Here is a 25,654-nt window from a genome sequence, read left to right as displayed (position 1 = left end):
TTCAAACAATTGCTTGTTTATCTAAATAAATTCAAATGGAAAGTCAATCATTAGCAAAATCATTATTCTCATAGTTACCTATTCTAGCTAAATGGGTCAGGACAGGTCTCTCGGTAAAGTCTCTCGAGCTGCCGTCCTCAGCATGAAGTCCAAACGCGATGACCGCAAGGAACGCGATGAATGTAAAGAGCGCAATGAACATGGACCCTCTCTAGTCTAACATTTTTATAGGAAAAATATCAAATAAAAAGTTACAACCAACTGTTGAATATCCGTTGAGCCACTGTGCAGAGCAAGCAGGAAAGGAAGTCTCTTGGTTACATTTAGAAAACCTCCGCTCAGAAAAAAATCACAAAAATAAAAAGACGGAAGAAGGAAACTCGAGTTTGCAAATGTTTCTTTCGTATAAGTTCTTCCTTGATATCTTAGCAGAACCACCGCAGCATTGTCATTGTTCATTGTGGCTTTATCCTTGTCCAAGGACAGTTGGATTCGTTCCCGGAGCTGCTGTCCTCATGGAAAACTTTCTACCCAGGCAAAGGCTGTGGTCAGGTGACTCTCGACCATGTTCAGCAAGGCCTCTCATCAAAATTCGATCACTCGAGTGCAGGCTGTAAATGGCAGCCATCTTGTTTTAGGCCAAAACGGACCATCTTAATTAAAAGAGACACAAACAACGTTACCACATCATAATGATTGTACAGTGTTAAACCCCACTAATATGTATACACACTTCGAGGAGAATAGGGGGACAAGGAGCAGATAAGTAGGAGAAGGAAAAGGTCCTGTACCAGTGCTCCTGAAATTAGTACACGTACAAAGTAAGGTAACAGTTCCTAAAAAATATATGCCAGTATGGTCTACTGTGCGAGAAGAGAGGTTATAGGGGGATGGCGGAAGGTGTCAGGCGAGGTTCGAGAGTGGTAGTGTGATGGAGACCAGAAACTCCTGGATGGTACTAGAAGTGCCCTCACACACCCTTGCGGGTGCAAAGCATCATCATCGGGCGGTGCTCCTCGTGGGGGTGGCGCTGCAGTCCCTCACGGGCCCTCGGAAGGGCTCTCTATCGGAGATCTTTTGGTGGAGTCGCCGTACTTGTGCGTGCGGGTGTGTGGGGAAGGGGGGTGTGGTGATGAAGCTTAAAAAGACCTAATGATACCCTGACTATTTATTGGTGGGTCCAAGAGGTCTGCTAAAAGTAACGGGGGATGATGTTACATAAACATTCTGAGTAGGGGAAGAAAGATGTAAATACGTCCCGCTGCTCTCGACCCTTTGGAGTGAGGGTTAAAGTGAGAGAGAGGGGGTACAAGTGGTGGTCAACATGTTTCGCGCTGTTGCCGGTCCCTAATGGATCCTAGCGCTTCGTCAGGACCAAGGTGGTGGTTAAAAGTCACTACGACAACCTATCCAAGGCGGAACGGAGTATCCTGACCAAAATCGCGGATGACCAGACGATCATCCTCAAACCTGCTGATAAGGGCGGCAAAATCGTTATCCTTGACAAAGGGATTTATGAAGCAGAATGTGAGAGACAACTCTCAGATACCAAATATTACCAACTCATTGAAACGGACCCAACGTCACACCTCGTGAATAAGATACAGAGCCTGACCATGGAAGCTGAGGCTGAGGATTGGATTTCACATGATGAGGCCCTCTTCCTGAACCAAACCAACCCACGGACACCGTATTTCTACTGCCTTCCAAAAATCCATAAAGGCACTAATCCTCCTCCTGGACGCCCCATAGTCTCTGGTATTGACTCCTTACTTGAACCTTTAAGCAAGTTCTGCGACTTCTTCTTACGACCAGTAGTCAGCAAGACACCTACCTACCTGAGAGACACTATGGAGGTACTCAATTTGATACAACTATTTGATTCCCCAGAGACGATTGACCTGCTCGTCACAATGGACGTTGAGGCACTATATACGAACATACCTCAGGACGCCACTCTAGCAGTCCTTGAACGTGCCCTACATAATGTGGATCCATGGCCATATATCACTCCGATACCCTTCATCTGCAACTCGCCTGACACCTTCTGCCATCCCCCTATTATCTCTCTTCTCGCACAGTAAACCCCACTAATACCCTTATGTGTATGTGCTTATCTAGCCTTCTGCAACGCATTAAAGCATTAGTACACATCATTTTAAACGCACAAACACAAAACAAATAGCACTTGTAAATAACTTTGCATGTTATTATTAAGCAACATATATGCATCCCACGTGTAGTTTCTCTCATTAGTAAATGTTGGTTAATCAAAGCAAAACAAACTATTAATTGGTTGTTTCAAATTAGTGTTTTTAAATCAAACATATAGACAAAACTGGAGCTTAAAACTCGATAAATTTTCAACAGAAAACTCTGCTCCAGCATGAGTAGTAGGGTATGGGGAGACTTTGACCTTTTTGCCGAGACCTCTCACTTGGATAATGGGTTTGGGATGGGGTGACATCTCTGCTGAGACATCTCTCTTGAATGACAGAAGTGTGTAGAAGGGAGTGAGGATGGACTGCCCTCTCCTCTGAAACCTTTCTCTTGGAAGATGGACATTTTTTATAGTAGGGTGTGTGGAGGGACTGACCTCTCCACTGTGACATCTCTCTTGGATGATGGGTTGTCATCATCCATGCTACGACATGATCAAGAGTTAGTAATCAAACCAGCGGACAAGGGAGGTGGCATTGTGCTTCTCAGTAAAGAAGGCTATCATCAACAGTGCATCGAATTACTCTCTGACGAAAAATTCTACGAAGTCATCAGAACAGACCCGACCCAACGCTTACAGAACACCATTGCCATCATGGTCGATGAAGCAGAAACTAACAACTGGGTCTCCAAGACTGAAGCAGAGTTTCTGTTAACCAAGACACCTAGAATGCCCTACTTTTATTCTCTACCCAAAATCCACAAAGAACGACGCCCGCCCCCCGGACGTCCTATTGTCTCTGGAATCGGTTCTATTCTAGAACCGTTGTCACAATTTGCTGACTACTACTTACGACCATTAGTACAAAAAACTCCCACCTATTTGAAAGACACGAAAGATCTACTCAACCACTTACAGAATCTACAATATTCACAGAACAGAATGTTACTAGTGGGACTTGACATCGAGAGTTTGTACACGAGCCTCCCGCAACAGAAAACCCTGGAGACCTTAGAGACCCTTCTCTTCAGCCAACAATGGGAACACAAGACACCAAGACATTTCGTACTTGAGTGCTGTAGGTTAGCACTTACAGAAAACCATTTTGAATACAACAAAATCATGTATAAACAGCGCCACGGTACTTCAATGGGCAGTACCTTTGCGCCAAGTGTAGCGGGGCTCTATGTCAGCAACTTTGAAACTACATACATCCATGACCCCTCCAATCCCTTCCTGAGCCAAATCGTGTTCTGGAAGCGATATATAGATGACGTGCTTCTGATATGGGAAGGAAATAACGAAGATCTGAGCGAATTCCACCAATGGCTCAATACCAGGGATGACTGCTTGAAATTTACATACACAGCGGATCCCAGCAAACTCGACTTCCTAGATGTCACTATCTTCAACGAAGGGGAAAATCTAAAAACTAAGACCTACTTCAAACCCACAGCTAAAAACAGCCTGTTATCATATAACAGCTTTCACCCACGTCCATTGAGGGAAAACCTCCCGTATGGACAGTTCCTACGACTCAGAAGAAACTGTAGCAACATCAGAGACTACAAAAGCCAGGCGATGGAACTAAGTGAAAAACTGCAAACCAGAGACTACCCAATACACATTATTAATAAATGCCAGAAAAGGGCAAGGAACCAGCCAAGAGAGATCCTCCTAGACACCACAATAAAGGAATCCACCTTGGATCAGCTGACATGTGTCAGCACTTACAGTATTGTGTCAAACGAGATCAAGAAAATCGTCAACAAGAACTGGCGAACTCTGACCTCGGGAAACTTGAAATGGCCAAAACCCAGATTCTCAAATAAAAGAACGAGGAACCTTAAAGACATACTCGTACACACAAGACCTTTGGAAAAACCAGCCACGCAGATACAACAAGGCCTCTGGCATCACACACCGGTCACAGGACACTTTCCGTGCGGGTCATGCTCAGTTTGCCACCTGACAACAGCAACCAAACATTTACAGCTACTACCCAACCTAAACTGGACCATAAGAGCGCACACTAACTGCAATACCACCCACGCTATCTACATGATCACGTGCCCATGCGGCTTGCGCTACATTGGAATGACCTGCAGGAAGGTAAAACAACGACTCTGCGAACATCGCAGCAACGTCAAGTGCAAGAGAAGCACTACGAAGATGAGCAATCACTTCCTGGAACAAGGACATACTGTCAACGACCTACGTTGGGTGATCCTAGAAACCCTTGCTAACAAGAACAACCAAGCAGAGAAAGTTTTGTTCGAAAAAGAACAAAGATGGGTCCATCGACTTTCAACGAATACCCACGGTTTGAATGACAATATACCATGGTTGAGTGTATTGAGAAAATGATGTTCTGACCCTCTGTCGTCCAAGACTTCATTGCCAATTTTTGAGAATCGGGCCAAAAATATATATCAACCTCTTAAAAGCTTAAGGGTCGATATACCTGATCGAACATATGTAGTCCCGTATGAGGACACACGCTGCTGACAATGACTTAAAGGCGTGTTCAGAGCGCTCTTTCCATAAAGACCACCTTTCCCCCTTTTTTAACTACCTTGTGTACAATTCTGAATAATCTGCATCAATGTCATCATTTCTACACAGAATCGGTAATTACCACGTCTTGCCGCTCAGTTTTCTAAATTCTATGTGGCCCATCTCTTAGTAGTCTTTCGACTATCTCTACGCGGTCCATACCAGATATAACGCGAGCTCTGAGGTCCTACCGGCAGTACCGGGTCGACTAGGGCAGAGCCAGCACAGAAGCCGCGTCCAGCGCCGAAGAGGTTAGCGAGATGGTGGACTCAACTTCACAACAGAACCGTAATGTATTTCTGGGTCCAAGTGTGACAGTTCAATTCCTGTGTTTCTTCTTTATTATTTCTGTAGAGCGCGAGCGACCGCCCTACTCCACACCCGCTGTTACCCACAGTAACGGGAAACAGGTACGGAAGCCCTTTCAAATCACACGCGCAGCCTCCGTTTCGAGCATCAGCTATTAATATATTTTCGCCAATATATCCCTGTCAGATTTATATTTACTCGCACTATGTAACATCAGGCAGCGCTACTGCTCAATCTATTATACAAGCTGCTGTAAGTTTCATACGTAAGCTTCAACTACTTTGCGTACATTTTAAACACTGCCATGAGTACGCAAACTATATACCGCTCCTCCTTTTTCCCATATAAACTAACTGCTTCTGAGCTAATTGTAAAAATACGAGCGCAACTAAGACATCTGTGAATTTTCAATGAATGCATAACTACTGCCATGATTACGCGCCTCTGCACTTCCTCAAGTAGACCCCCCCCTTTTTAACACGCGCTTGCGAGTTTAGGACAACAAAGGCTGTCAGTAGCGTCACCCTGGTCTAATCATGAGTCTCCAGTTGTATTATTGATACAATCACATATGAACGCTCTCAACACCTTATATGACAAGATGGAATGTGTAAATCTCTTACGAGTTGCTGAAGGAGGGACGAATTTTGCCATAAGAAATATGGGACACACTTAGTGTCTTGAATCTAAAAATTGCCATTTTCCAGTTGCTGCAGACAACCTTATAGATATAAAGGAACAATCTGTGTATAGTTGGCTGTCTGTTTCTGACGAATGTGTTATGACAATCTGTTTTTATCTCCACAACTAATTATTTTAACTAGGTCTGTTTTTCTTTCCTTCCCCACCTTACTCTTTGAAACTATTCTTACAGGCTCAAGTTGCATAGTTACCTTTGGGAATAATTAACCCATTAATCAATTCACCCTAAAGATCCTGTGAATATTCAGGTCTTTGTTTCACCTCCTAGGTCCTGAAGAAAGCCCACGTGACCCTTCGGGGCACAACAAGGGCTGAAACATGTCGACCTTTTTATTGGCACCTTAGAATGCACAGGGTCTTAACTCACCCTGAGTGCACACTGACTAATTTCACTAACATCTAGTACAATTAAAGATTTTTTACTAGCTCTGTTGGTTTTTAATTAACTTTTTTTCACCACTGAACACTTCACCAAATTCACTCTCATTTTTTATTTACGATCACTACCAAAACAACCAGTGGTACGATCTCCAGGTGGAGAAAGCATAACAGCAAACCCAATGATGATGCTGTCACGTTACTAAAAACGAAGCGGAGAACGAAAATATACCGCTAACATCCGAAACGTTTATAACGTGATTGAGGGTTTTTAAAACAGTACCTTTACTGTCCTTGCACACCCTGGTTCTCTGGGACGAGTGATCCACTCCCTTTTGATTTACTTGATATTTATTGGTGGGTCCAAGAGGTCTGCTAAAAGTAACGGGGGATGATGTTACATAAACATTCTGAGTAGGGGAAGAAAGATGTAAATACGTCCCGCTGCTCTCGACCCTTTGGAGTGAGGGTTAAAGTGAGAGAGAGGGGGTACAAGTGGTGGTCAACATGTTTCGCGCTGTTGCCGGTCCCTAATGGATCCTAGCGCTTCGTCAGGACCAAGGTGGTGGTTAAAAGTCACTACGACAACCTATCCAAGGCGGAACGGAGTATCCTGACCAAAATCGCGGATGACCAGACGATCATCCTCAAACCTGCTGATAAGGGCGGCAAAATCGTTATCCTTGACAAAGGGATTTATGAAGCAGAATGTGAGAGACAACTCTCAGATACCAAATATTACCAACTCATTGAAACGGACCCAACGTCACACCTCGTGAATAAGATACAGAGCCTGACCATGGAAGCTGAGGCTGAGGATTGGATTTCACATGATGAGGCCCTCTTCCTGAACCAAACCAACCCACGGACACCGTATTTCTACTGCCTTCCAAAAATCCATAAAGGCACTAATCCTCCTCCTGGACGCCCCATAGTCTCTGGTATTGACTCCTTACTTGAACCTTTAAGCAAGTTCTGCGACTTCTTCTTACGACCATTAGTCAGCAAGACACCTACCTACCTGAGAGACACTATGGAGGTACTCAATTTGATACAACTATTTGATTCCCCAGAGACGATTGACCTGCTCGTCACAATGGACGTTGAGGCACTATATACGAACATACCTCAGGACGCCACTCTAGCAGTCCTTGAACGTGCCCTACATAATGTGGATCCATGGCCATATATCACTCCGATACCCTTCATCTGCAACTCGCCTGACACCTTCTGCCATCCCCCTATTATCTCTCTTCTCGCACAGTAAACCCCACTAATACCCTTATGTGTATGTGCTTATCTAGCCTTCTGCAACGCATTAAAGCATTAGTACACATCATTTTAAACGCACAAACACAAAACAAATAGCACTTGTAAATAACTTCGCATGTTATTATTAAGCAACATATATGCATCCCACGTGTAGTTTCTCTCATTAGTAAATGTTGGTTAATCAAAGCAAAACAAACTATTAATTGGTTGTTTCAAATTAGTGTTTTTAAATCAAACATATAGACAAAACTGGAGCTTAAAACTCGATAAATTTTCAACAGAAAACTCTGCTCCAGCATGAGTAGTAGGGTATGGGGAGACTTTGACCTTTTTGCCGAGACCTCTCACTTGGATAATGGGTTTGGGATGGGGTGACATCTCTGCTGAGACATCTCTCTTGAATGACAGAAGTGTGTAGAAGGGAGTGAGGATGGACTGCCCTCTCCTCTGAAACCTTTCTCTTGGAAGATGGACATTTTTTATAGTAGGGTGTGTGGAGGGACTGACCTCTCCACTGTGACATCTCTCTTGGATGATGGGTTGTCATCATCCAAGAGAGAGGTCTCAGTGGACCTCTGTCTTGGGGAGCATAGCAGGATGTAGGGCAGGACTGAACTCTCTGATCACACCTTTCTCTTGGAAGACAGGTTTGGACAATGGGTATGCGTTATAGGGTGTAGGGAGGGAATAGCCTCTCAGCTGAGACCTCTCTCCAACATGAACAAAGTGTATAATAGAGTGTGGGGAGGATCTGGCCTCTCCACCGACACCTGTCCCTTGGATGTCTGGTGTGGGGAAGGGACTGGCATCTCCACTGATACCTCTCTTTTTCATGACAGACATGTGTAGTAGGGTGTGGATATGAACTCCCCTCTCCAATGAAACCTCTCTATTGGAAGATGGCTGTGCATAGTAGGATGTGGAAATGGATTGACCTATCTGGTGAGACTTAACTCATGGATAACAAGTGTGTATAACAGGGTGTCGGGGGGGGGGGAATTTCCCTCTGCCTGGATCTCTACCATGGATGATGGAAGTGCATACTAGGGTGTTGAAAGGGAGTATCCTCTCTTCTGAGAGCTCTCTCTTGCATGACAGAAATGAGTAGTAGGTTGTGGTGAGTTCCTGGCCTCTCCGCTGACACCTATCCCTTGGATGATGGGTGTGCATATTAAGGTTAAGCCAGGGTGGAGAAATCCGCTCCGCCCGCTGAGTGTGTGGAGATTTGCCTACTACGCGTTCCGCAGAGAATGCAAAATCTCCGCTTACTCTGCAGCAGAGCAGAGTGGAGTTGGTCAGCCCCAGCTTCCACCCTCTATTAACCATTAACTCTACATTAATTAAAAGTAAATTAAGAACCACTCACCTGTACTGCGGCATCCCCAGGCTGCCCTCCTTCTCTTCCTCACCGTCTGGGTAATCATTGAGAAAACTGTGCATGTGCGCGCCCGCGTGCATTTCTCACAAGAAATACGCATGCAAGCGCGCTCAAACAGAAGGAACAGGACGAATTGGTGAGGCGGCAAACATGTCCTACCACCTCCTCAATGGTGGCCACCAGCACCGTATGGGTACCTTAACCCACCGTTTCAACCACCAAGGCTGCCGTATTACCCACAACCTCAGTTCTTCCCAAAGCAGCCTTTTTTAGGGTCTGGCCAGGGCAGATCGAGAGGGAGAAGCAGAAATCAGTACTGAATAGAGGTATGTTTTTTTTTTATGGGTATGGGTTTTGTCCCTTCATATAAAGGAGATACTTTTCAAATCAAACTAGAACTAGCACTCGACTTTCAATCCCCTTCTCACCTGATTCCCTCTCAGGTTTTGACATTTGAGAAAGGTGTCTCAGAAGAAGTAGCTCACGCATGCCAACAAGACACCAGACAATTTCAAAATCTCCCTAAAAGAGAACAACTAGCAATACGAACGCTAAACAATGACTAATCAATCACTATCAATCCAGCGGACAAGGGAGGTGCCATTGTGGGTATGAACACATCCTCCTACTGCTCTGAATGCTTTTGTCAACTGGAGAACAGACAGTTCTATTTTCCACTGAAAATGGATCCCACAAAGAGGCTCACACAAGAGATTAAATGGCTGGTTGAAAACACAAAAGACAATGGTTGGATTACTCCCCAAGAGGCAACATTCTTGGTGACATCTCATCCAGTTATTCCATATTTCTATGTATTGCCCAAAACTCATAAGGAGCAAAGAGCACCCCCCCGGAAGACCCATAATCTCTGGGATAGGGTCGCTTTTGGAGCCTCTCTCCACATTTGTGGATCATTTCCTCCGACCAATTGTGTCCGAGATGCCAACTTATATCCAAGACACTAAAGACATCCTCAAACTCCTGGCTGAGACTCCGTTTGAAATCACTCAAGACTATCTGGTCTCATTTGACGTTGAGTCTCTGTAGACATGCATTCTGCAGGACGAGACACTTGAAGCCGTAAGATCTCTGCTCAGTGACAGATATCTGGACACTATCTCCCCAGTGCACTTCATAATGGAATGTGCACGCCTTGCCATGAAGGAGAACTTCTTCAAATTCGAAGACACCCTCTATCTACAAATATCGGGAACTTCCATGGGCAGCTTTTTCGCTTGGCGAATTTGTATGTACACCTTTTCAAATATAAGAAGATCCTGACGAATACTAATCCATACAGGAATCATATTCTCATGTGAAAGCGCTACATTGATGACGTGTTTGTCCTTTGGCAGGGGTCACCAGACACCATTATTGAATCCCACCAATGGTTAAATACCAGAAATGAGTTCCTTAAATTCACCTTTGAGTACAGCAATCTGAGCTTTCCATTTCCGGATATCCACATCTTCCCATCCGGAGTCGGACTAGAGTCTGAACTTTATAGAAAACCCATGGCCAGAAATTCCCTCTTGTCACAAAACAGTTACCATCTCAAATTCTTTTGAGATAACCTACCATATGGTCAAGTCCTACGGATTAAGAGGAACTATTCCACAAAAGACAAATATGACAAGCATGCACAATCTTTTTCAGCACAACTCAGACAGACACTACCCTGCTGATTTGGTACAAAAATCAAGGAAACGGGCGGCAAACAATAACAGAGAGGCCCTGATTAAGGAAGCGACACCTAAAGAGAAATCTACAACAATCACGTGTGTCAACAACTTCTGTAGCTTCTCCAACCAAATAAAGAAGTCAATCAAAAAGAACTGGAAGACCCTGAAGATAGGTAACACCACCATACCCCTGCCGTTGTTTGCATTTAAAAGAAGTACAAATCTCAAGGACCAGTTGATACATACGCGCCCCAAACTGAAGAAGATCACTAGTCGTGAAACACTATGCGGCCTTACAGCTGTTCAAGGTCATTTCCCTTGGCGGGTTGTGTGCAGCATGCCCACAAACACAACATACCACCACAATTGACATAGGCACAGACAGACCGTGGGTATTATCTCGCCATGCCAACTCCAATAGCGAGAACCTAATCTATTTGATCAGTTGTGCTTGTGGTCTGAGATATGTGGGTATGACCACACGAAAGATAAAGACCAGGTTAATAGAACACACAAGTACCATTCGTTGCAAAGAAAAATCAACCATGCTAACAAACCATTTCTTAGAAAAGAACCACAAACAAGATGAACTAAGATGGACAGTGTTAGAACAACCTTTCATTCCACCACACAGTACAGACATCGCCCAATACTTGATCCGTCGTGAACTACGATGGGTCTACCGCTTACACAGTGACAGTGCAGGGTTAATGACGACATCCCGTGGACGTCACTATAGATGAGGACACTACATCTTAGCCTGACACTGACATGAGAAGTCACTTTGGATCCTGTAACAGTTTGAATCTTTCAGAGAAATAAGCATTCAGTGTATTGAGATGAGACCATATCTAGTCAGGACTACTCCTGATGTAACACAGGTGCTCCAGGTCCAAGACATAATCAAAAATGTATCACGTGTTCCATTACATCGGTATGCACCTTATGCTCTCATAGTCACACTGCCTTCCATCCATTTTTTGGTTTCTGTGCCACATATCGAGCTCTATATGAGCTTCAATAATTTTGCCAACTAGGTACGACTGCTATTTCATATAGTTTTGGCTCGAGTAAGTCACTATAGACATTACACAAGTCTCCGCGCTTGGACCCCTCGACTACACATTCCCCCTGCTTGCAATAGAGATAAACTGTGCGAGACGATGTTGGTTGTAACATTGCCCAAGACACACAATAAAGATTTCAGTAATTAAAATACAGGAGCATGCTTGCGATCTGCATTTCCCGTTCTTGCCGGCCTTACACTGCATTTCCGCGCCACCCCTAACGTCATGCCAGGGGCACGGTGACGTCTGTGCACCGTTCCCGTGGCCGAGGTACTGTTAAGAGCTGACTTCACGAGTGGCCCTCACCTCCGGCAGCAGCTCCATGACAGCCTGAGGTACCGATGGAGGGTAAGGGTCGCCCGCTTTTTAGGTCTCGCCTGAGCCAGCGCTTTAGCGCTGCTCTCGCGAGAGCTTTTGTAAAAGGGGGATCTGGAAGTGCAAACTAGTGCTTTTCAGGCCTCCAAATACAGTGCATGTGTGCCGGGCGCGCGCACCATTTGGCAGCCTGTGTCATTCATTTCGCGGCCGCTTTGATGTTCTCAGTGAGCCGCGCGGCCACTGAGGACATCAAAGCGGCCGTGAAAGTGCACACCATTTGCCACCCCCTCCCTTATCCCACTTCCTGTTTGTTAAACTAAGAGTTCACGTCTTGGATGGCTTTGGAATTGCTTCGCGTCTTGTCTGCAGGAAATCCCAGATTGCTAGTGCACAGTCACTGCGTTCAGAGCACACGCCTGACAGGCATATAAGTAAAACACAGCAGGGTGCATGTTGCATTTATTTTTCGCGCCGCAATGTCACAAAACAGATTTCAATCTATATTTAAAAGCGGATTCCAAACTCCTTTTCTGCACTTTACTTGAACATACAGATGTGTCGTCATGGCAATAACAAAGCCATTAGTCGTACTTACAACATTTGTGAATGAAATGAGAGCTCCTTAGCGCCGCATTGCCGCTCCTTGCTCCAGGAGGGAGGGCTATCCAGGTAGGATATCGCTTGTATGAACCTTAGATGTGCATTTTCGTGTTGGAAGAAGGAAAGTATCGGAATTCAAGTATACATCTTAGGCTTGCGGACAGTTTATTTATAAACATGACAGAGTAATGCGTGGATTCTCGAACTTCGCTAACATTTTCCACTTAAGACGTACTGTGTGTTTTCAACCCCAGACATTTTTTTGTTTGGGAAATACACGTATGCAGTTGTGTTTCTTGTGGTATTTTTTCTAGAGCAACCGAGGTAAATTAATCGAATGCTTTTTATAAGAAGCGAACTGTGAAACCATCGTTTTCCACAACAAGGAGGGAAGAACTCGCACAAAAACGACAAGAATGTTTAGGCCACGTTCGACTATGAGGACGTGTAGTGCACGCACAGTGATTGTTACAGTGGTGTTCAGCACAAGGGCCCTGTTGTCACATCTCCTCAGCCCACATCACTACATGTGTTACACACAATTCACTAAAGCGAGGCAGACTCACAGAGTGATCATGTAGGCTATATCCACTTGTCTGTGTGCAGGAAATACACATGAATAAACATTTTTCAAAATCGTGCCTTGATGTGGAAATCCTCTCAGTGCAAACACCTGGTAAAGGATCTCAAAGGGCTCATTTCTACCACAAACTGTTACAATCTTCTACGTTTGTCATCCGCTGCAAAGTCCTACAGACACTCAAGTTATTGTCAATATTACTCAGGTCATGTCTGAGATGTATATAGGATATTTACTAATCTTCATATCACATACATCCGCCAATCGTACGTACGTTGACTAAAATAAATATACCATCCCTGTGCAAACACAACCAATTAAATCTGCAGAAACCTTTTCTATTAGATTCCAGAACAATATATTAGTATCTTTTGACATTTTGTCGACTTTGCAATTTGTAGCACAAGTTGTTACTTTTGTCAATAACAGTTTATGTATTTACTAACAATTGACATTGTTTGCAAACTTGTATTATTAATCATTTATAAAGTTAATTATGTTTTACATTTTATTTTAACTAAAATATATTTGACCTGATCGTTTCTTAGCGAGCAAAAAACTCTTATTCATGACGCTTTTTCTAACCAGCATATCTGCCACCTGTACATCATTTCTCCTTTTTATTTTTTGCATTAATCCGAAATGTTACATGATTTGAAAACACTAGTCTAAGCTGGTAGCAAATGACAAATGATTTCCCAACACCATTGCTCTGCATCAGGCGATGAGGTTGCAGGCATGAAGTACCTTAAGCTGGGTTTGTTTATTGCATCCTAAACCTTTTTTTATAGATATTTATTATGTATCTTAAATTACATAAACCTTATTTGACTCTCGCTTTTTTATTTTTCTAGAATGCAGCCATTTTGCAAATTAATTTTGCAGTATTTTGCCATTGCATACTTTTAAATTAAAATGCACATTTGTTCCTTTTTTGTTATCCTGAGCAGCGCACACTATTTCGCAATAGCACAAGATTATTTCAAACAATACATTTTACTATAATGGATTGACTGCTGTGGGCTTTGAGGTAGGTAAGTCTACATTCCAACAAAGCGCTTGTGAATGTTTTTAGACCCTAAGCACCATTCGATACCATGTTTGTTTTTACATAAAAGGCACCATGCATTCTTATGCATTTTAGACAATATTGGGATGCAAGCTCTTCTGCTCTTTAATGACCTTCAACTGGGTTACTTGGAGTTCCTGTGGGTCACATTTAAACACAGTGGTATGGTGGGCTTACAAACAAAAGGCGGATATTGGATCTTACAACACATAATTGTTGTTTTTTAAATACAAGTAGCAATTCATACTTCCCGTGTCTGAGGAGGGCATCTTATTTTTCGAGCCTCTGAAGCACAATAGGCTGTGTGGTGCAGCATTGGAAGAGAGGAATTGGCGGGGAAGGGCCTTGTTCCAGTCTTGGGTTGCAGTTACACTCAGATAATGAATCACAGCAAAGGAATAGAGCTGGTTTTAGGTTTGTGATCTCACATTTCCACTGCAGTTATGTGTTGACTGTTCTTTAAGTACAACTGACACACAAATCATCTCATTTTTAAGATAAATAATGCTACCATGCAATTTTTCAGTGAGAACTTGGCACACATATATGTGGGATTAGAACTTGTTTTGTGGCATAGAAACATTGCATTCCAATGGGTTTTTGGGTAGCGGCATCAGGCATGTGACACTTTGAGTGCACTGAAATATCCATCTCTGATCTAACAAGTTCAGGGCTAATATTTAACCAAGCATTGGCATAGCCAATAGGTCTCGCTTTTGGGACCTTATAAGTATTTAGTTATGCAGCACAATATCCTTGGGACAACAACATCAACTGTTGCATGGCTAAACACTTATAAGGTCCCAAAGGCGAGCCCTATTGGCTATGCCAATGCTTGTTGTTATTTTACAAGAACTTAAAATCGAGGTGTCGAGCAGGGTATTTGCGGCTACAAGTCCCCCTAAAGGCAATCGCATTGCCATGTCATACTGCAAGCATGTAAACGGGCTTACTAGGACTCGGTCCCAGCAATGATACGCAAGCCTTACCTTTAACTCTTTCACTGCCCTCCTGCCGTTAATAGAGAGCTCGGGTACGGGTCGATCCTCTCGGCTCAATAACAGTGCAGCTTTGATTTCACCTCACGCCTTTATAGCTTTTCATATAGTCGACAGGTATGGGCCAACCAAGCGCGAGCAGCAGGCAGCAGCATTTATTTCTGTGCATGTTTCTCCCTGTGCACGTTTGTTCAGAGTTCGTGAGCATTCAGGCAAAAGTCCGCTGCAATATCAGGATTTTACTACAATCTTGCGCAAAGCGTTTATAAGACAACCTACGCTCAGAGCGAATATATGTCAGCACAGTGGTGCCCAGTTCTCCCTCTTCCACACACGTCCTCTACATTAGATATGCAGCATAAACTAATGGGTGCTGTGGTCATCAACATTTTTGATGGGACAGTCATCCCCAGTGGCGTAACGAAATCTGAGGGGGCCCCCCTGCAAAGTACATGGAGGGGGCCCCCTGACCCACCGCCCACCACTTTGCCCCACCACCAAAAAATCTGGTATATTTTTAATTGAAACTTCTAGCATTTAATGAAATGCCTCTATATTTGCGTACTCAAAATTCGAATAAGAAAGTAAGAAACACTCTTACCATATAACCTACACCATTTGTAACATTATTGTCGAGAGCAGATTATTTAACTGAGACAGGAATCACAGCAATGCCAAGGAGCGGTTGTATTGTTTGAGGACAAACCCAAATCTTCAATTTAACAGACTCAACTGACAATATACATAAGCAGTACACAAGATATAACCCAGTATCCTGCCAGCTCCAAGGGAAAAAAACTGGTTGAATTATCTGCATTCCACACACTTGTGTCTGTCAGGGATTTTGTACCATATTAACCACTCTATAGTATTTAAAATGAACTGAGCAATTTCAATATCTACCATCAGGGCTTTATTAGTAAGCAGGGCGTAAACAGGCAGGCACACCAGCCTGAGGATGAAAACTGCTTGGATGCTTCAGAACATTGATGCAGATGTGTGTCTGTATTTATCATTTCTGTATTGTAAACAAAGCCAATTACACAATTTCAGGTGCACATATTATAGACAAGTGCGAACAACACAATCGATACCGCATCATGTAGGATAAAAACAAACCATATTAGCAAGTACCTAATGACAGAATCTATACCAACTGTAGCTGGTGAAGCAAAGGAAAAAGTGCAAATACTTTCAAAGTACATAATAAAAGAATCAGCAATCCAGCAATATACAAAGCTCAAGCGTGTTTTGTAAAGCAATCCCCTTTTCTTCTTGCATCAAGGTGAAAACACTTTCAAAGTGCGTGATAAAAACAAGTGACTGGTCGAAGAATAACATGCACAACAGCATACAAAAATCAAATCCAACCAGTTTAATCAGACTACGGCCCTTTGGTTTGTGAATGAAGGTGCAAATATTTCACAATTACATTTTAAACAATAACAATTACAGCAGGCAGCAGCATAAAAAAATCAAACCAGTTTAGTCAACCAATGCCCCTTTGGTTTGTGCATGAAGGTGCTGATATTTCAAAGTCACTGTTAAAACAATAATAAGTACAGCAGGCAGCAGCATATAAAAATCCCTGTACTGTACCCTTCCCAGGCACACACACATCTAGCGCAGAGTCACTGCTCCTGCGCAGCACTGCACATCTACCTGAAGTAGGCCAAGGGTGAGTCACGCACACAGCAGCTGAACTTTTAAAAAAGTGAGTGAGCCTGTCGGCCTCACTCCAGTGACCGGGTAAAAAGGACCAGTTCACTACTACTGATCACCACACAGTATGCTGCCACCACCGCCCTCGTGCTGCTTAACACCTACGAAGGCTGTAGCCTTCCACCACTATCTGGATAGCTGGGTGCCCCTCCTGGTCCAACAAGACTGCATACCGTGAGACAGACCTGTGTCATGGCGCCCCCGCATGATATGTGCTCACCTATGAGAAAAAAATCAGCATTAGGGTCCAGCGGTTTAAATGGGCCGCTACTCACCGGTACTGAGTACCGGCACTTCTCAGTTTTCTCCCCCTGAGTACCGGAACTTGTTTTTGGGCAAGCAATGTACCGGTACTCCCAGAAGCAGCAGGGCTCATGCCCTGATGTACGGGTATGTGCAATGCAAAAGCTACTGAAAATAACCCTTTCAGATGGAGCGTGTTTAAGTGCCGCTCTGGCAGGCAACGGGTGGTGTATTCCTGCGCTGGGGTGCTCCTGCAGTGTTAGGTTCTAACTGGCATCGCAACGAGAATGAGGATGTGCCCAGAGCTGCCGACAGTGGAACTGGAGAACCAGGTTTGAATCCCGACATCGGCTCATCGTCCTGTGACTCTGGACAACTCCCTTAACCAGTGGTGCTTAAAAAAATTAAGCTTTAATGCAAATGTTCTGATTGTCATGTAAAGCGCTTAAATGTCCATGACCCAAATTTGCGCAATATCAAACTGCCAAAAATTAGGCCCTGCACCTATACATTGGAGCTGATGCTTGCCATGTCTCCTATGTAAGGAGGCAGTTTGATATTGTGCGAATTTGGCCCATGGGCTTTACATGACAATCAGAACATTTGCATTAAACCTTACTTATGAGGCTATTGTTAGGTTCCTGGCTCATAGCCACGCCCCTAACCGCCCACCCAGTCTTCTCATTTTCCATTTAAAGCACTGACTCCAGTTGATTGCCTCCCTCTTCTCCTCTTGGGGTGATAGCGGTTCTGTTTACTCCAAGTAGAATGCCGCATTTGGAACCCAGATGTGCCTTAATATAGAAGATATGTATCTGCACGCAAAGTTCGGCCAGGGACTACGCTTAATCATTTGATTAATCATTCGAGGAAGAGGGAGCCTCCTGTAGAAACTCAGCTTAAGTATTTCAAGTTTCTAGAGTATAAAGAAGGTTATTTGGTTTGAATAACTTGAGGAAAAGAGGAATCTACAACTAAGAATTTGAGGTGCTGAATCTGAAACACCAATACTCTATATAGCACGTTCCAATATAATGTCGTTAATATACTTATACATATATACAGTGCTTTAAATGGGCCGGTACTCTCCGTTACTAAGTACCAGCACTTCTACATTTTCTACTCTTGAGTAACGGAACTTCTCCGTGTCCAAAGAGAGTACCGGTACTCATGGGGTAGAATGCCAAGCTCAGTGCAATTTGGCATGTAAGAAAAGAAGCGAGACCTGACTAATCAGTCCGTTTTCGTTAAGCACTCTGATAATCGAGTGCTAATCTGCCCTCAATGTGCTAACTGTGGGGCGGCCCGTATCCATTTAATTAGAGCTGGCAGGAAGTTTGGGAGGGGCCCACGTCACACTGTGATATTTGACACTCAGGCTCTGTAGCGTCAATAGCACTATAGGTGTGCAAGTAGGCCCTGCTAATAGGTATATTGTCACTGTGGGAAATATAAGAAAGGATTCCTGCTGGCATAGCAGAGTACGGATGCACTTGTTTGAAGTCAGATTGAGGAGGTAGGTGTTGTTCTCAGCAGAGAACTAAATCAAATAAACTTAAACTTGAGTAGGAAGGTGCTGATAGTGAAATTGTTAAACAAAGAGTGGTTCTGTCGGGTTTATGTCAATTATTTTTCAGTGCACTTAATGTCACATGCGTATTCTGATTTTAACTTTCACATCAATATCTCAAATGCCTAAATAAAGAATCTTTACAAACAATAACAGCTGTGACTCGATAGTAGTGTCTACTGTTTGTTTTCAGAATTAAATCATTCATATATATTCACATATGCAGTAGATCAAGGCTGTCAACATATGGAGCAATATTTACATAAATGTGATCATGTGAGATAAGTGCTCATTGCTCAACAAGTGTGCAACATATACAGAGTGGTCAGAACTTATGTACATGGGTGGGGGTAAATAGGCCAGACAAGTATTTCGAACCAATTGCTCTGTTAGCTGATAATGCTTCTTTTGGTATGCAGAGCCTTGGTCAATCTGGGCCTTGTGTAGTCGTCGACGTTTCAACCCGTAGTGTACTCCATTGGGTAGTTATGTTGGGTCTTCATCAGGTCAGGACGGGGGAAGGACAATGACAGCCCAGTGTAGACCAGACGGAGTCCTGGCTATGTGAACAGTATATGGCGCCTTGCGGTGGAATCAACGTGGACCCGGGCATAGAATTTCTTCAGAGGTGCAGGAGAATTCAGTACTGCGAGGATCAAGCAGGCATCCGTCCAGCGTTGTCGATGCATAAAGTCAGTGACTGATGAAGACCCAACGTGACTACCCTATGGTGCACACTACGGGTTGAAACATCGACGACTAAGGCTTTTATTGTTTGTAAAGATTCTTTATTCAGGCGTTTGAGATACTGATGTGAAAGTTAAAATCAGAATATGCACATGACATTAAGTGCACTGAAAAGTAATTGACGTAAACCCGACAGAATCACTCTTTTTTTTACTAATTTATACCCAGGTTCTAAGGGACACAGGGTCACCACATTTTTGTTAAACTGATAGTGAAATTGTAGCACAGCAGATGGGAATCAAGGTTAGTAATGTAGGAAGCTGCCAGGGATGGATTGGCAAAGCGCATGGGCCCTGCCTTAGTGTCACCTGTGGGCTGGTTTCATGGAGCACAACCAACCACAATGTACTACTGGCCACCCAGCCCCCACTATGGCCACCTGACTAGGCCACTATGCAGGGCCGGCTTTAGCGCTGGTGGCGCCCTGTACGACAATGTCTATTGCCCCCCCCCCATGACCACCTCTGCCACGGATTCCCTCACTAGCACCCTTTAACAGTGCCATTTAGTTTTATAGCACCACTCATACCAGTGTAAGGTGTCAGAGCACATTACACCATTGCATAGAGACAATCATATGTGTGTAAATCAGTGTATAGGAAATGTTACATCAGATAGGACTACAAGGTGTAGTATAGAAGTGACATGTCATCGATACTGGTAGGCAGTATAGTTTGAGTCCTTATTCTGGAAAAGCACAAATTCAGAATTTAAAACGTAACATCATTGTTAGGGGTTCTCTTTAATGATAAGAATTGTTTTCTACCCAAATGAACCCTTTTCGCAAGATTACGATGATGAAAGACTGGGCAAAAAACCTATAGCTCTAACACCTTGCAGGTAGCAGCAGCTCTAGTATGACAGTTAATATCTCGATGTTCTATATTAGGATTTTGCCTTAGAAACGACAAGTGACAAAAGGAGCTCACTTACAGAAGCAGTAACCCACTGACCTATTTACAGTACATGCACTTTGTGATCTGCATGGTACACGTTCTTAGCAGCAGGCATCTTAACCCTCTGCACTACCTTAGGATGAGTCAAAACTTCCACTAGACAAACCTCCCGTCTCTTTCCAGGAAGATGATAAATCACAGAAGTTATATTGACGTTTTAATTGATGTCTGAAAATTGCTGGAGGCCAGAAACAGGGCAACAGGTGCTTTTAAAATGGTAATATAATTTTTTTTTAAATGACGCCCCACCCCAAGTCAACGTCCGGTGCAGTCGCACCGATCGCACCTGCCACCATGGAATGTGTAGGCGGGTCGCAGCACAAAAGGCTGTGCTTAGAGGTAGGGAGCCGAGACGAGTGTGAGGCCAGTCTTGTGGCTGCAGTTTTGGGCCGTCTTCACCTTAGCCCAGACCCCACAAGCAGTGCTATTCCACATTCCTTCCTGCCATTCCGTCACACTGTGCCTTAATAGATGTGGTCGGGGCGGGGCGGGGCAGGTTTTCCTCTGGTCATTAGGCCATTCACAACTCGGCCCCTGCGGGACAAGGGGCTCGGTAGGTGGAACAGCTGAACACAAAAGCAGTGTCTTTGCAGTACTCCTCTGCCAAGCACTCCTTGCACTGAGGCCATGGCAGGCGGGGGAGAAGAGAGTGTGAGGAGGCTGAGAAGCCACACAGGGATGCCAGGCCAGATGTTGTGGCCCTAGGGTCGTTCGGCAGCCTACAGGTTGTGTTTTTCCCATGCTTCCTCCCAGGCAGGCGCTTCACACTCATCCCGTGGTAGGCGAGGAGTGCAGGTGCTATTCAGAGGCCTTCCTGAAACGCCAGGTTTGGCTCCATCTTTTGGGCCGTTCCCACGTCAGCCCTAAGGGGCGAGCCCGGTGCAGAAGAAATTTGTTTCAGCTGACCTCTCTGCCAGGCCATCGCATTCAGGCAAAGGTGGGTGTGGGAGTGTGCAAAGGCTCTGAGGCCTCGCTGGGAGGCCAGGTGTGGTGTTGGCGCCATTGGGACATTTTAAGCTCGACCCCAATTTCAATAATTAGGTTACCTGCACATGTTCCGTTTTTCAAACGCCAACAAAAGTACTTGCCAAAAAGAGATGTGCTTTATCTGATAACAGTTTTGATTCATCATAAGTTAGCACAGAGGGTTTATGTGCGTGCTGCAAAACACAACATGTTGATCCCAGATTTGTATTTTATGTGTATAGGCATATGGGTTACTAGTTTTGCACACCAATTAAATCTCAATCAAATCAAATGTGTGCCCCTCGCTGGGTCCCTTAGCACTCCCCGTAGCCCCACCCCATATCCCCCCTCTGCCCAAGCCCCACCCCTAATCACATCTTAATATGGTGACTACCTGCACTTCTTTTTTTCCATTTAAAGCACTGCATATATATATATGTACACCCATCTATGTCAATAGTATGATTTTAATTATCTTGAAGCCTTCGAAAGCTACATTGGCCAGAAAATACATAATAAGCCAAAACCCAACATTTTGTTGAATGTGGCAGCATAACACTGCTGCTTTAAATAGTATTTGTTTTTTCGATCCATAGCTCATGCTGGCTTGTTTTTTAGCCCTTAGTAACATGCTCACTGAAAGCTGGCCTGGCTCAATATTCATTAGCCTGGGCAGAGAAGAGGTTAAAGTCAGCAGCACATTTCAGAGTCCGTCTGTTACACAGTTTGCACAAAAGCATATTTGTTCACAAGGCAATGCGTGCGAACCCGCAGGCACATGGCCTATACATACTGTATACCATGATAGCAAACCACAATGAAGTTTCATCTACGCACCCCTTCTTCATATGCTCACCTCCGCCCCACTCTCAGCTCAGCGCCCTCTTCGCTTGAGGTTGCCTCCACCTCCTTCACCTCCGTTCCAAGAGTGCATCCTGGGACCTTGGCACATAGAGAACTGGATAAGAGGAGTGAGGGGGTCCACAGAGGGGCCTCTCGAGCTACGGAATGCCGGCTCTCTGCACAGGAGAGACATTCGGCCGTCGCCAGGCTCCTAGTGGTGCCCTTAGGACATTAGAGGGGGGTGGAAGCGCAGTGCAACAACAGGAGGCAGCCGATAAAACTCAAACTGACAACAAAAAAAAGACACACTTCCCTGTATTAATGTAAAAAAGACAACATGTGTTGCTAATGCGTTGAAGGGGGTGCTGGCTTTCTAATGTACCTGCCTGTTTTGTTGTGGCAGTTTGTGTGTGGAAGCAGGTGGGGTTTGCACACAGAGCAAGCGCCACGCGCCAGTTTTGCTTCAAGCAAACACGTTGTCACTGTGTCGCCTGCACAAGCTCAATGGCTACAAACTGTAGCGCACCCACGGCACAACGGGCCACAATGCCAGCAAGGGATGTGTGCCTTCAAACCCCTATTGGGTAATAAAAGACAAACAGTACTGGGGTGCAACTGCCCGTTGCAATCTTGGGCTCCGACACCAGTGCACCTGCTGCACTATCGATAACTACGACTCTGGTGACTAAGGTTTAAATCATAGCTGCCAAGGTTTCGGATTGCTTATGTGTGACATTTTCATAACTTCAGTGTAATTATGAGTGACATTCAGCGACTATGAGTGACACTTCGTGGCGAGCAAAATCCAACAAGGAAGACGAGAGAAATATATAAATGTCAGAAATTACACCCATTGAAGCAATGAGAAACTCTAAGAAGAGCTGAAAACGGCTACATAGCACCAGAAATAGCAGCACCCCTATGTAAGTGCCCTTACATAGGGGTGCTGCATGGAGGGTATTCATCGTTGCAGCCAGGCTCCAGATTCAGGGGTTTTGAGGGAAGGAAGAGGTGTGAGAAGGATACATGGGTTTGCTGCCTGGAGATTGTGTGTCGCTGCAAGTCAGTCCCCAGGTTCAGGGGTTTGAGGAAAGGAGGAGGTGGGAGAAGGCTCCATACATGGGGGTGCTGCCTGGAGACTGTTGTTTCTGCAGCAAGGCCCCAGTTTCAGGGGTTTTGAGGGAAGCAGAGGGGTGTGAGAAAGCTTCATACACATTGCTGCCACGTTTTCAGACTGTGTGACATTTCCATGGTTTCAGTGCATGAGTGACACTCAACTGCCAAATGTGTGTCACTTAGGGTACATTTTCCTGCAAGCAAAATCAAGCAATAAAGTGGTTGGTAAGAGATAAATATTAGAAATTACACTTTTTTGATCAATGAGAAGCCCTAAAATATCTTCCAACTGCAGCAAAACCCCTGAAATGAAAGGTTAAAATACTGATGCAATTGTATACTAAGAAAATATCAAAGTAAAGCAATCATCATAAAACATGTCACATCGCCCCCCCCCCCCCCCCCATGTCATTGCGCTTCATTGCGTCTTAATAATACAGTTAAGTACCTGCTGCAGAGATCAAATAAACACAGGGTGGATATTCTGATGTTCCAGCCAGTACAAGAAAAGCAAAATCCCAGCTGGTGCATATTTTTACCGTTTATCTGCATGCTGAAGTGGGTTTGTTATGTTACTTTTTGTTTCATAACACATTTTATTGCATTTAAAAACACAATGGCCGATAGGCCGTCTACATTTATCATGTCACATATTAACTCCTCTTATGTAACTTTTTGATCACAAACAAACGTACACGTTTGTGGATTTTACCAAACCCTTGTCTGACACATTCCTGTTGTGGAAATGATGTTCGGAGATTTACTCCTGTTGAGGGGCTGGGTAAATCCTTTTCCATGGTTGTAAATTGAATGGAACAACCCCCAAGAAATAGCGATAGTCTTTTGGAGAAGTGTTTCTTCATGGTAAAAAAAAATCCAGATGGAAAAAATAAGTTACCACCTGTATTTGCACTAAAATATAGGTGTACTTTCACATGCAAAAATAGAAAAATATAAATAGAAAACACGATTAAATGTGTTATAGGGACTAATACGTAAAGTAAACGAACGCAGAAATTGCAGTTACAAATGAATAAATACGAATTTGTTTCCAGTTAGTATGGCATGTTCAGAATACAGGCCTTTGCAGACTTGAAAATACAACTAATGGCCTGTAATTTTCTCTTGGAAAGATGTCAACACTAAACAAAAATGCATGACTCACCCGACCCGAGTGCTGCAATTCCACAGTTGGGTGCAGTATAAAGCTATCTCAGCGCACAAGAGCACACGGCGAGTCACACAGAGTCAGCTCTCAACAGTGTCTCGCTCTGGCTGGAGGTAGTTTTCAGAGATTAGGAGACCACTCTAATGTTATTTTCCGGCGGGCCGAGCAATATTGAAGCAGAGAGGATAGCAAATCAGGGGGTGTGACGTTATGAGTGCGTAAAACTTGACAGGTTAACGGATGAGAAACGGCGGGAAAACGAAGGGAGGCGACGCCTTTCATCGATACAGTGTTTTTTAGTCAGGAACTCGTCCTACCTGCATCACTGTGAACGCCGCCAGCGCCACGAGTCAAGGGGGATAAATTCCTGCGTGCCCAGCTGCTCCCTGGTTGCCGGTCCATCGCCAAGAGTCAAAGGGCGACACGGAAGGAGCACTCAATACCGCCGTACCGGGACTCCAATTCCCGGCTGTCCCTGCGGCGGCGCGGAGCTTGGACGCCACATTTGCGCCAGGAGGCGCGTATAACCGACGTCGCGCCCGGCGGAGCGGGGGGAACTCGTCCTACCTGCATCACTGTGAACGCCGCCACCGCCACGAGTCAAGGGGGATAAATTCCTGCGTGCCCAGCTGCTCCCTGGTTGCCGGTCCATCGCCAAGAGTCAAAGGGCGACACGGAAGGAGCACTCAATACCGCCGTACCGGGACTCCAATTCCCGGCTGTCCCTGCGGCGGCGCAGAGCTTGGACGCCACATTTGCGCCAGGAGGCGCGTATAACCGACGTCGCGCCCGGCGGAGCGGGGGGAACTCGTCCTACCTGCATCACTGTGAACGCCGCCACCGCCACGAGTCAAGGGGGATAAATTCCTGCGTGCCCAGCTGCTCCCTGGTTGCCGGTCCATCGCCAAGAGTCAAAGGGCGACACGGAAGGAGCACTCAATACCGCCGTACCGGGACTCCAATTCCCGGCTGTCCCTGCGGCGGCACGGAGCTTGGACGCCACATTTGCGCCAGGAGGCGCGTATAACCGACGTCGCGCCCGGCGGAGCGGGGGGAACTCGTCCTACCTGCATCACTGTGAACGCCGCCACCGCCACGAGTCAAGGGGGATAAATTCCTGCGTGCCCAGCTGCTCCCTGGTTGCCGGTCCATCGCCAAGAGTCAAAGGGCGACACGGAAGGAGCACTCAATACCGCTGTACCGGGACTCCAATTCCCGGCTGTCCCTGCGGCGGCGCGGAGCTTGGACGCCAC

At 44.9% G+C, this 25,654-nt stretch overlaps 1 long non-coding RNA gene across 1 annotated transcript; it reads right to left on the bottom strand.

Annotated features, from left to right (window-relative positions):
* On the bottom strand, positions 1-24,798 carry LOC146859488 (uncharacterized). The gene is made up of 2 exons (XR_014979778.1): positions 24,719-24,798; positions 1-653 (listed from the first exon to the last, which is right to left on the bottom strand). It is a non-coding gene; the product is annotated as an uncharacterized LOC146859488 (long non-coding RNA).
* Between the last annotated feature and the right edge of the window lie 856 nt (positions 24,799-25,654).

The sequence above is a fragment of the Triturus cristatus genome, chromosome 3_2 (assembly GCF_964204655.1).
Source record: "Triturus cristatus chromosome 3_2, aTriCri1.1, whole genome shotgun sequence".
Classification (NCBI taxonomy): Eukaryota; Metazoa; Chordata; class Amphibia; order Caudata; family Salamandridae; genus Triturus; species Triturus cristatus.
Note: the sequence above shows the minus strand (reverse complement) of the source record. Positions and strands in the feature narration are given on the sequence as shown.